The sequence below is a fragment of the Arvicanthis niloticus genome (genome assembly GCF_011762505.2).
Source record: "Arvicanthis niloticus isolate mArvNil1 chromosome Y unlocalized genomic scaffold, mArvNil1.pat.X SUPER_Y_unloc_2, whole genome shotgun sequence".
NCBI lineage: Eukaryota > Metazoa > Chordata > Mammalia > Rodentia > Muridae > Arvicanthis > Arvicanthis niloticus.
Genome location: NW_023044979.1, coordinates 4,515,751 through 4,527,246, shown reverse-complemented (window position 1 = coordinate 4,527,246; position 11,496 = coordinate 4,515,751). Strand labels below are relative to the sequence as shown.

The 11,496-nt window shown below is 33.7% G+C and overlaps 1 pseudogene; it reads right to left on the bottom strand.

The window, feature by feature from the left end:
* Nucleotides 1-761: 761 nt before the first annotated feature.
* Nucleotides 762-9,702, bottom strand: LOC117696008 (vomeronasal type-2 receptor 116-like; annotated as a pseudogene).
* Between the last annotated feature and the right edge of the window lie 1,794 nt (nt 9,703-11,496).

Here is an 11,496-nt window from a genome sequence, read left to right as displayed (position 1 = left end):
GTACTGTACTCATCTTAATATGTTACCTGATATTTTTAACACATACACGATATATTGTAAAGCTACTCCGAAAGCCTGCTCCTCTGTGATGGCCATCAACAATATGCAATGCTGCGTTTATGCTCCACACACTACTAACACTCACTCTTGTTTCTCTTTTCAAATTGGTTCTTTTTATTGTATCAGTAATCTATAATCTATTATATTCCGAATCATTAATGAGACAATTTACCATTTTGCTAATGTCTTAGTTTCTGTTGCTGTAATAAAACACCATGGTCAAAAGAAACATATGAAAACAGTATTGATTTCCCTGTGTACCTTTGTCACAGTTAATTGAATAACACCAGGAGCCCAATTAGAGTCCATGCAATTATGCTCGTTACTGCTGTCATGTCCATGTTATCTCAAATCCTCTTTCTTATAATTCCCAGAACAACATGTCTGGAGGTGGCACTGTTCACAAACAATTGGGTCTCTTTATATTAATCTTTAAATAAGAGCATTGCTTATACATGTACATATCAAAATGATGGCAGCTATGCCTCAACTGAGATTACCTATACTCAAAATTGAGGTTTGTGTACTCATGAATGAAACCATTTTCTACCAAGCCTTAGTCATGGGTATTTCAATAGGCAGTGCTATCCTGCTGTGATAGCATATTATTTAAAATTTTTGTATGACTTAGTAGTACTTTTGTTAAGACAAAACAGGAAGATATGTTGAGTTCCATCTAACATTTTAAAACTAATGAAGTTTCAATGATGAAACTTATCTTTGTACTTCTGAAGGGAATTTAAATCTTGTCTCAATAAAATAACATAACACTTTGGGATGAAAATACACCCTAGCAACCCAGCACTTGAAGCCAAGATGGAGAAGACCTCCACAACTAACATGACCTTTCCCAGGGTGCTGTGGTAGACAGGGAGGAAGATGATCCACACACTGCAGAACACCAGCATGCTGAAAGTTAGGAACTTGGCTTCATTGAATCTGTCAGGAAGGTTCCTAGCCAAGAAAGACACAATGAAGGTTCCCAGAGCCAAGAAACCCAAGTATCCCAGAACAAAGTGGAAAGCAATGACAGAGCCTTTGTTGCAAATAATAACAGTCTTCCCATGTTCAGATTGTATATCTCTGTCAATAAAGGGAGGAGATGTTACCAACCAGGTTCCACAGAGAACAAGTTGGATTAGGGTACACATGGGGATGACCAACTTAGGTGCTGCTGTTATAATCACTCTCATCCTTCTCCCAGGGGTAGTGAGCTTGAAAGCCAGGACCACAGTTATTGTTTTGGCCAACACAGTAGAAATAGCCACTGTGAAAAACACTCCAAATGTGATTTGCTGTAGAATGCAGGTGGCCTGGTTGGGATGTCCAATGAAGAGCAATGAACAAAGAAAACAGAAGATGAGGGAGATGAGCAGGATGTAGCTGAGAATGCGTTTATTAGCCTTCACAATAGGAGTATCCTTGTGCTTCACAAAAATGATGAGTACTAGAATTGTGATGGCCGTGAAGCACAGGGTCATGCAGGCTAGAGCCATCCCCACTGGATCTTCATAAGCCAGAAAGGACACAGCTCTTTGGAGGCAGTGAGTTTGCTCTAAGTTGGCATACTTATCATCTGGACACATTATACACTGTTCCATATCTGCTAGTGAACAATAAACCATTATAAGATATCATAATTATGTAGGCAATAATTAAGTATTTGTATTATTAATAGGATATATCAAAACATAGTTTAGTTTTGAGCATCTATTTCATTCCTTATTGCCATAGGGACCACTGACTTATGATTGCTCTCTATTAACATATGCTTGGTGATGGAACAAAACACCATCATAGGAAATGGAACATAAAAAACATTGTGAAACAAAACAAGGAAAAATATGATGATGAATAATATGCATCGTCTCAGATTATGTCATTCCTCAAACCATAAATTCACAACTCACAAACAAGAGTAGGGTGCATACATAGGTATTGATGCCAGTTCATGAAACACATTATGTACTTTGCTTTGAGAGTTGTTCCCTTTGTCTATACCTACCCATAGGCACCAGAGCACACAATTCCTCATGCAAATACTGTTTGCAAAAAGTAATATTTTCATTCTAGAAACTGTATGCCTCACTGACAAATGCATGTCCCTGTCATTGTGGTAAGATCTCTTCCTTCCCAACTACACATTTAATAAGGCATGAAGATTATGGATATTTACATTCATCCCTCTTTCCTTAGCTAGGCTGGGATTGATGATAAGTGCTATCCCCTCTCTTGCTGCATTCTTGAAATCTTCACTCTTGTTTTAATTCTTTGACAAGAAATGCTTAAACCTTTAAGCCATCTAACCTCTTAAAATATATTTCATTAAACAATAACTGTTAGCAAGCCAGCGGTGGCACAGCGGCTTAGGTGGCTGCCTCCAGAGGGCAGCTGTGCCTTTCTTCCCGAGTTCGAATCCCGCCATCTCTGTTTCTTCCCGTGTGTTTCATGGGAAAAAAAAATAAAAATAAACAATAACTGTTACCCTGAGCATCTGAACTTAATTTAAAATCAGTTGTGAAAGAAATGTGCTGTTTGTAGAATATACTTCAGATTATATCCTAAGTCCAAAAGAAGTTGATATGATTTAACTGATTAAGTTCTAAACACGGGACTTTAGGTCTTCAGTTTCCATCTAGGCCATATCATATTTCTAGTCTGGAATGAGAATGTTTTGAATTCAACATTTTTTTTCTGCATGCAAGCATGTACCTGTTTCATTGGAAACCTCATTTTCTGGGCACTGGACACACTCAAAGCAGCAGTCTGCTGTTTCTTTCTGATGAATTTTCCTGAATCCAGCAGTACATGGTACACTACACATGGAGGAGGGAACCTGAAGCAATATATATATATATATATATATATATATATATATATATATATATATATATATATATTGGTGGGTGTGTGTGTGTTTGTGTGTGTGTGTGTAGTTCATGTATACATCATATGTATAATGACTCATAGATTGCTATGTGGGACATTAAAAGATATGGCTATAAATATTCCCCTGATAACCAGCATTACTTAAATATTTCAGGGACATTTTTATTTGTATTACCCCGAAATGCACTGAAAGTCACAGTACATTTATATAACATGTAATATTATTTATGCAACATTCAGTTTATAGCAATTTAAAATTTTTCCTTCCAAAACTGATTAATCAAAAAGGAATGTTTATTTGGCATCAGTTTCTCTATAATTATTTATAAATAAAAAATAAGAACACTGAGTTGTATGGTAAATCAAGAACAAGTTGTTTGATGAGTATGAACAAAATATGTTATATAAGACAGTCATACAATTAATGAAGTTTTCCTAAGTTTAAAAGAAAACGTTGAACCCTCTATCCAACCAACCCCCTACTTCTATGAGGGAGCTCCCCTACCCACCCACCCACTTCTGCCTCATCACCCTGTCCTTTCCCTATGCTGGAGCACCAAGCCTTCAAAGGAACAAGGGCCTCCCCTCCTACTGATGCCCAATAGAGGAATCCACCACAGGATAGGGGAAACCAGGAATGCTAATGATATTTAAAATGTAAATAAATAAAATAACTAATAAAAAGATATAAATTTTAAAAATCTTGAATCTTTAGAAAGATTTCTGTTAATAAATATGTGCTGTACTTAATTAAACTATAAATATGTTCACACAGAATCAAAAATTCTGTGATTTACATAAAGTTACAATATTTTAATTATATATTTGTACATATATAATATTATATGTTTAGTAACTATATTCCTGTGTCATGTCATTGAATAGGCATGTGGGTGCAACCTAACATGGAATCCAGAGGCCTTTGATCCCTATGACCAGATTTACATGAAGTTGAGAGTTATCAAATTTTGGTGATTGGAACTGAGGATGGTCCTTTGTAAAAGTAGCAATTGGCCTTAACTACAGAGCTATTACTTCAGTGCCTCATACTTTAAAATTTAGATATTCTGAAAAAACCTGTGGTATACTCACTGATGTTCCTCCTGTGGCCCACTCCAGGTCTTCAGATATGTGAAGTTGTTGACTCTGTGGGAAACAAGAAAAATAGCTTCCTATTTTCACTTTTAATCCAAAGCCTTGTGGAAAATTCCAAGTGAAGAAAATGTCATACTCTTCACACTGATTTTCTCTATGGTTCATGTTCACCAGTTCTCCAACAGGGTTAGTAAATACCCTGGTTTTCAACAAGGAAGCCATCTAAATGAGATGCATCATTAGATAGTTACATATGCATATCAATAAAGGGAATGCCAAATTCAGAATTTCCTCTAATTTTTTATAGACTCTCAGAAAAGACAACTATATTAAAGTAATCTTGTGTAGTAAAATAAAATATACCTTATTGATAATTAAAATTAATATACTGAATACTAATGTTCAATGATAAAATGTGCTAGAAAAATTATTACCAAATATCAAGTAACATGGTGTGTTTGTGTGTGTGTTTCTGTGTGTGTATAGTGTGCACATGTTTGTCAAAAATATTTTGTAAAAAAAATGGAAGCCATGTATGTGCAAATGAAGGGGAAGTCTGAATGTCTGCAAGTTGTGAAAATTAAGGATGATTCTGGGTCTTTCATATATATATACATTATGCATGTACAAAAAAACCCCACAAACTTAATAAAATGTGCAGTCTTAGTCATTTGTGGTTATATAAATAATGGTTAATTTAAATGAATAACTATTAATCCCAGCTCATGTACCTGTTCTTTTTTAGGTTTTGTTTTGTTTTATTGAGACAGGGTTTCTCTGTGTAGACCTGGTTGTCCTGGAATTCACTCTTTAGACCAGGCTGGCACTCTAACTCAGAAATCCGCCTGCCTCTGCCAATCAAGTGCTGGGATTAAAGGTGTGAGCTACCACTGCTCAGCTCATGTACCTATTCTTGAGAAATTATTCTTTAGAAAAATATTCTAACCTAGTCATCACTTAAGGCTTTTAGATAAAACTGTTGGCTACTATTTTAAATTTTGAATTTATTTGCTGAAATGTTGAGACACGTTTTCACAAAACTCCCTGATATTCAAAAATGTATTGTTTCCATTTAAATCTTATCCTTGTGTAAGATATTTATCCATTTAAAGATTCATTAGGGAGTTTTGCAGTGTAGAAATCTTTCCACTGAGAGAATAATCTCTAACAAATGTACAATTGTTTCTCAGGGTCCGTTTAAAAGATCACATTGATTTATCTAAACATAATGTAAGAAACTTTACCTGCAGACAGTCCATGAATACTCCCTTGGGTTCTGCCATTTTCTGAGACTCTACTTGTTGAAGAATGAGTTCATGGTAGGTGTAGGCCACAGCATAAATTGCGTTATACAAATTATAACCTTCATCACTCAGGACCATGTCATATTTGTGCAGTGTTGTCCATTCCAATGTGTTGATGAATGTAAAAGGAATCATTTTTATTGCTGTTCTTAGAGATTGAACAATTAAAATAATTCCACCCCAGTACAGAGTCAGAAATGCTTACTGGGTATTTGTAAGTGTTTATTGTTTGCATAAAATTCCTAAGCTTAGCAGTCTCACCTTTGTGGTGTGCAAAAGTGACAGTCCCATGGAAGAAATCAAGGGTGAAATCTTTTTTATTTGTGATAACATCCCATTGTGAGGTTGTGATCCAGATTCTCTGAGCACCTAAATATCCCCATCGTCTAAAGCTGATTTCTAAAGTAGAGTTCATTTCACCATAAATGATAACAACCCTTGCTGTTGATGTTGTAATTTGTTCATCATATACCTTAGCCTTTGTCATGTATAAATGCGTGTTTTCTGGGATCACATTCACAAAAGCCAAACAGATCCCATGCCTTTGCATTTCTTCCCTCATGTCTGAGAGAAACTGAATACCTTGGTCATTGTCTGAGATGACCAGTCCAATCCAAGTCCATCTAAAATGAACCATCAAGGAAATCATGCCATAAAACAAATGGGTGTCCTTCATGGCTACCTGATAGACAAAGGGCAACTGGTCATGGTCACTTAGGTTAGGATTAAATGGTCCAAAGAAAACCTAAAGGATACAGAAGAGAAGATGAAACATCCACATGAGGAATATGGTTGTTAGGACACTTGGACTTACATACAGGTAACGTTACTCACCTTCAGAACTCCTGTTAAGGATAATAAGATTAATATATATATATATTATATATATATATATTATATATATATATATGTATATATATGTATATATGTATGTATGTATATGTATATATATTTATATATGTATAAATATATATATATACATATATATATATATACATATCTATTAGATTCTAGATTCTAGACTATTTCTGACAAGTCTGAATGTCCTATAAAACAGTTTTCTCTGTTTGCTTAGATATGATTTTTAACTCTTTATCACATATATATGTATATATACAATATATACTATATATACTATATATACTATGTATATACACATATATACATATATATACACACACAATATGTGTGTGTATGTGTGTAGCAGCACACACATAAATGCATGCTCTCCAAGCTTTGTTGTAGGCACATGCAAATGAAATTTAAAAGATGTTAACTATTCCAGTATTATGCCTTCTTACCGTTGGGGTCCTAGTATAAAGTGCTAGTCTTAAGGATGATTTCCATGATGGTCCTATAATGTCTGCACCACACATTGGATCTAATCCACAGATATAATTAATAAAATCCAAACTATGGTTTTGTTGTGAATATACTTCATCCAGAAGTACCAATGTATCTCGACAAAGGCCAACAATGATGTCGAAAAACAAAGACATGTTGGGTAAAAGATAAGGATTCTTGTTGATCTCTTCAGCAGCAAAAATCATTACCAGAAGAAACTCAGATTTTCTTTTTTGTATTTTAGAACAAGGCATAATAATGATTAAGGGAGATGTCTGAAACATAAAATTTAAATTGCAATAAAGTTTGTAATATGAGACATGCGAAATTTCTGTCTCAATTTCTTGAATAAGTTTCATAAATTAGAAGTCTTTAGAGCACCATACAATTTAAGAATTCATAGATGTAGGGCACTATGATATGATAAATTTTGTATTCATGAAAACTGATAAAGATTATTTTTATCTCTGTCATCTTTGAACTAGGTTATTGTCCTATTGAGCAAGACTATTATAAAGTAACTTTAGAGTTGTAATTCCACAGATAAATAAATAAATAAGCATGGCTTAAACCACACATAAATGATATAACACATTCTCCTTAAAATTTTTCTTATTTAAATTTATACATCAAACATATTAATTTTGAGTATTTTGAAAATCAGGTAATATATCAAAAATTTTTTCAACTTTTATATTTACATTTTTCATAACCTAAAAATATTATTAATGAATATTTAATAATATCCAAAACTGAGAATCCTATATCTAACATTGAGTACTAAATTGTTTCAAGACATACAAAATATTTTTTGGGAATTTAGTAAAGGAGCATAAAATATTAAAAAGGAACCATTAAAATTATATTCAAAAGCCCTTATATGATATAGTGTCAGAGTATTCAAAACATATTATATATCTGTGTACATTGTCTAACAATCAGTTTACTTAAAATGATTATCAGTGTTTGTAGGAAAGAAATTATTTTACCCATAAGAATACTTTACAGATTTCAGAATAGCAAAAACTCTTTGTAGTAAACATTTTAAAATGTTAGTTTCATACACAGTGGAAAAAAAATATCAATAATATTTCCATGATGTTTGTAGAACATGACGTTAATATTTTCAACTGTTAATATTCAATAAACAATAATTAAGACATATTTTATATAAATTAATTTATCCATTTCAAAATATACAATATGATACAATATACCACATAACCAGAATATTAACCTTTATGCTCTTTTACACATCAATTTAATGTTACCTTTAATGTGTTGTTACTATGTCAATTTCATTAAAAAGGTATCAGATTTCTCTTAACACCTCAGTCTTCTTAATTCTTTGAGAACCTTTAAGTGATATCTGAACACAGAAATCTTCTCTCCCTATTAAATGTGTTCACCTGGCCAGGACAGTTGGCAGAGTATCTACTACTATTAGCAATTACCTGTCATCAGAAGTAAAAACCACAAACATCCTCTTTTGATGAAAATTGCATTTTTCAATTGGAGTGTGTAGAGTTAAGTTTTTCTTTTGAAACCTGAAAAGTGCATTGGCTCAGTTCATATATGTATGATTATGAACCTAATTATGGCTTATGAAAGTGTCACCAATGAGAATTTCCACTATTTTTCTACTGAGGTGTAGGATAAAACAGAATACATCAGAAATGAAATTCCTACTGACCTAAAAGAAAAGTATAATAATGTGAAGCCACCATCACTGTCAAAGTGCACATAGTATACTGTGGCTAACAATTGAGAAACATATTCTTTAAATCCCAAAGACATGAACATTGAATAAGAGATGAGATGAAGATTCAAAGACAGAAAACTACAGGAAAACTCAGTCACAAAAAAGTAGTCCCAGTCATTCAGATTACCTAAAATGTGAGTGATTTCAACACTTCTTCCCTCATGATCATCAGGCACAAATGATAACATCTCACACTTGCGATCTCAAAACTATGTAGCCACATTAAGAACACGATCTTATCCACAAGAAATTCGTTTATTCTCCTAGATCTTCACTAATGTTATATTAATATAATTAATAGATATATTGACCATCTACCTGATAGTGATAATAAGACTAATATGTGACTGAATATTTGTATAATTGTACCAAAAGATTATTCTGGTAACAGAATATGAAGCCTGGCAGTCTTTATCCACATTAAGTGTCAACTCCAGAATGGGAGGAGAGACTCATTTAAGGACTGTTTTAAAAAACAAAGTATGTATGTAATGTTATATTAAATTATATCAAATTTATATCACCAGTATATATATATATATATATAAAGTTATTCATGTAATCATGTATAGTAGATTTACACATTCACAAATACTTCAATGTCTGAATGTATGTCCAAATTTTGGAGACCAAAATTTGATAAGCTTTTTATGAAGGCATTTAGATGCCTGCTCATACAAGAATCAATGGCAGACAATAGAATATAGACAGTGTTGGAGTCTCTTCATATTTTGCTCTTCCCAAAGATAAGAACTGTGAATTCAAGGTAGATGAAGAGACATCTTTCAAGACAAGATATCCACAAACACTCAACAGAATCTAATCTCTCTCATTGTCCAGCATTGTGAATTGGAGCCCAGCATAGTAAAGATAAACTAAACTGTGACACATTTCAAAGTATTAAGATAGTCAATGATGTAATAATTTTCAGAAGTTCCTAAAGTAACAGGGGGGAGAACAGGACAGAACCTTACAGTTTGTTTATACTGTTAAATATTTCTAATTCATGACATTGAAGAAGGAAACATAGTTAACGACTTACCTAAAAGGAATAAGTTGATTATACAAATCATCTTCAATAGCTTCATCCCATACCGAGAGTGAAAAACCACAGTCACTTCTCAAATGTCCATCATTATCTTCAATATTCTTTATCCTCCAAAAGCAACTGAGTTCAGTCAAACAGCACAAGATGAGAGAAAACTTCAGGAACAAAAAGGAAATAGTGAAATCACGCAGCTTCTTCATGTTTGCTAGGATCTAAGCCAGAGCAATTGTTTAATCTGTTTCTTATGCAGTCAAACATTACACACACACACACACAAACACACACACAGACACACATTTAGAACTATGTGTCTGTTTTAAAGGCTACTGCTGTTTGGATATCTACTTAATTATATTCAACAATAATTTTCCACTCATCTTATGTAATGCTCCCTGGATTCAGTGAGAAAATTCTTGCCTCAAGCTCTACATCTGAGGTCTGAAAACTTTTGATCAAAACATTGTTGAAAACATGTTGTGAAGATCATGTTCTCCATCCTCAGGTGCCATGATTTCATTCATATCCATGGCATAAATATTTTCAGAAAGTATCTTCTCCTGGACAGCTGGGACCAGACCATGTGTCAACAGCCATATGTATGAACACAATGGATCTCATCAGAACTTCCATAGTAAGACAAAGGTTGAGAAGGTCATAAGTGTTCCTTAACATTTAGACTTTGAGTTTAATCATGGGACATTATATCTTCCATTGTCTAGTGTAGGGAAGGGCATTCTCACATGCAACATTGAGGCAGGAGTTGACCATTCTCTCTGTTGTTCATATACTATTGTATGCTAGTCATGTTCACAAAATCTCCTCAAACTCCTGTAATTTCTGTCGTCTCTAGAATTTGTCATCATGCTGAAACCAATGATGACTTGAGTTTAGAGATTCATCACCCATCCTGTCCAGTATCAGTACCTGCAAAGACATTCACTGAGTTATAATGCTGATATCTTGTGTGATAATCAGTCCCTGGTAGTCAGTGTCATTTGATGAAACATTTCTTTAGTTGATGTTTGTTCATACTTCATTAAAAATTTTGAGAATAATTTCATACATTTTACTCACAGGAATGAAAGAAATTAGATGTCATTTATGAGAGATAATTTTATTGCTAATGTTAGTATATACCTTATATTTTTCATTCTTGTCTAGTTGGTATTTGTTTTGATACAGTCCTGTCTTGGATTACATTGCAACAACACAGATGTACGTCTCTTATGCTCATGTATGTAACTTGGTTAGATTACAATTAGTGACACAGATGGAACATTAAATTAATGTGGTTTTTTTTAATTTCCTTATATTTTTACCTATAATATCTACACTGAGTTAAGTGGAGACATTATCTCGATTTTTGTAATTGTTAGTGTGTCACTGGCTTATAGTAAATTTTGCTATGGAGTTTATTGTGCTATCTTAGTTACTATGAATGAGAATTTGTTTCATACTTTGGTTGAATTATGAATTTGTCAGTTTAAATATTTTAGTACTTTTGCAGACCTATAGATTGTGTAAATTGAGTGTCTTGTTGTGATAGTCTATACTTTTTGTATACTGAGTGATAATACTGTGTCAAAAGAACTGAAAATGTGGATGGAGGGTTACTCTTCACTCCATTGTGCTCAGTTCAATACTTGGCTGCAAGCATTTGCATATGTATTGGGAAGGGTCAGGCAGAGCCTCTCAAGAGACAGATAGATAAGGCCCCTGTCAGCAAGCACTTCTTGTCATCAGCTATAGTGTCTGGGTTTGCTGGCTGCATATGGAATGGATTCCCCAGGTGGGGAATTCTCAGGATTTACTTTAGACAGGAGCAATTATGAGTTAATATTATTGAGATGAGTGTGGGACCCCATGCCTTAACCAGGTGCAGAGCCTATCCTTGGTCTCTATAGTTTTTTTCTCCCCCTTTTTTGGTTATTTCAGCTAATGCCATCCCCATTGGGTCCTGGAATCCTCTTTCTTTCCTGGCATCTAGGACTTTC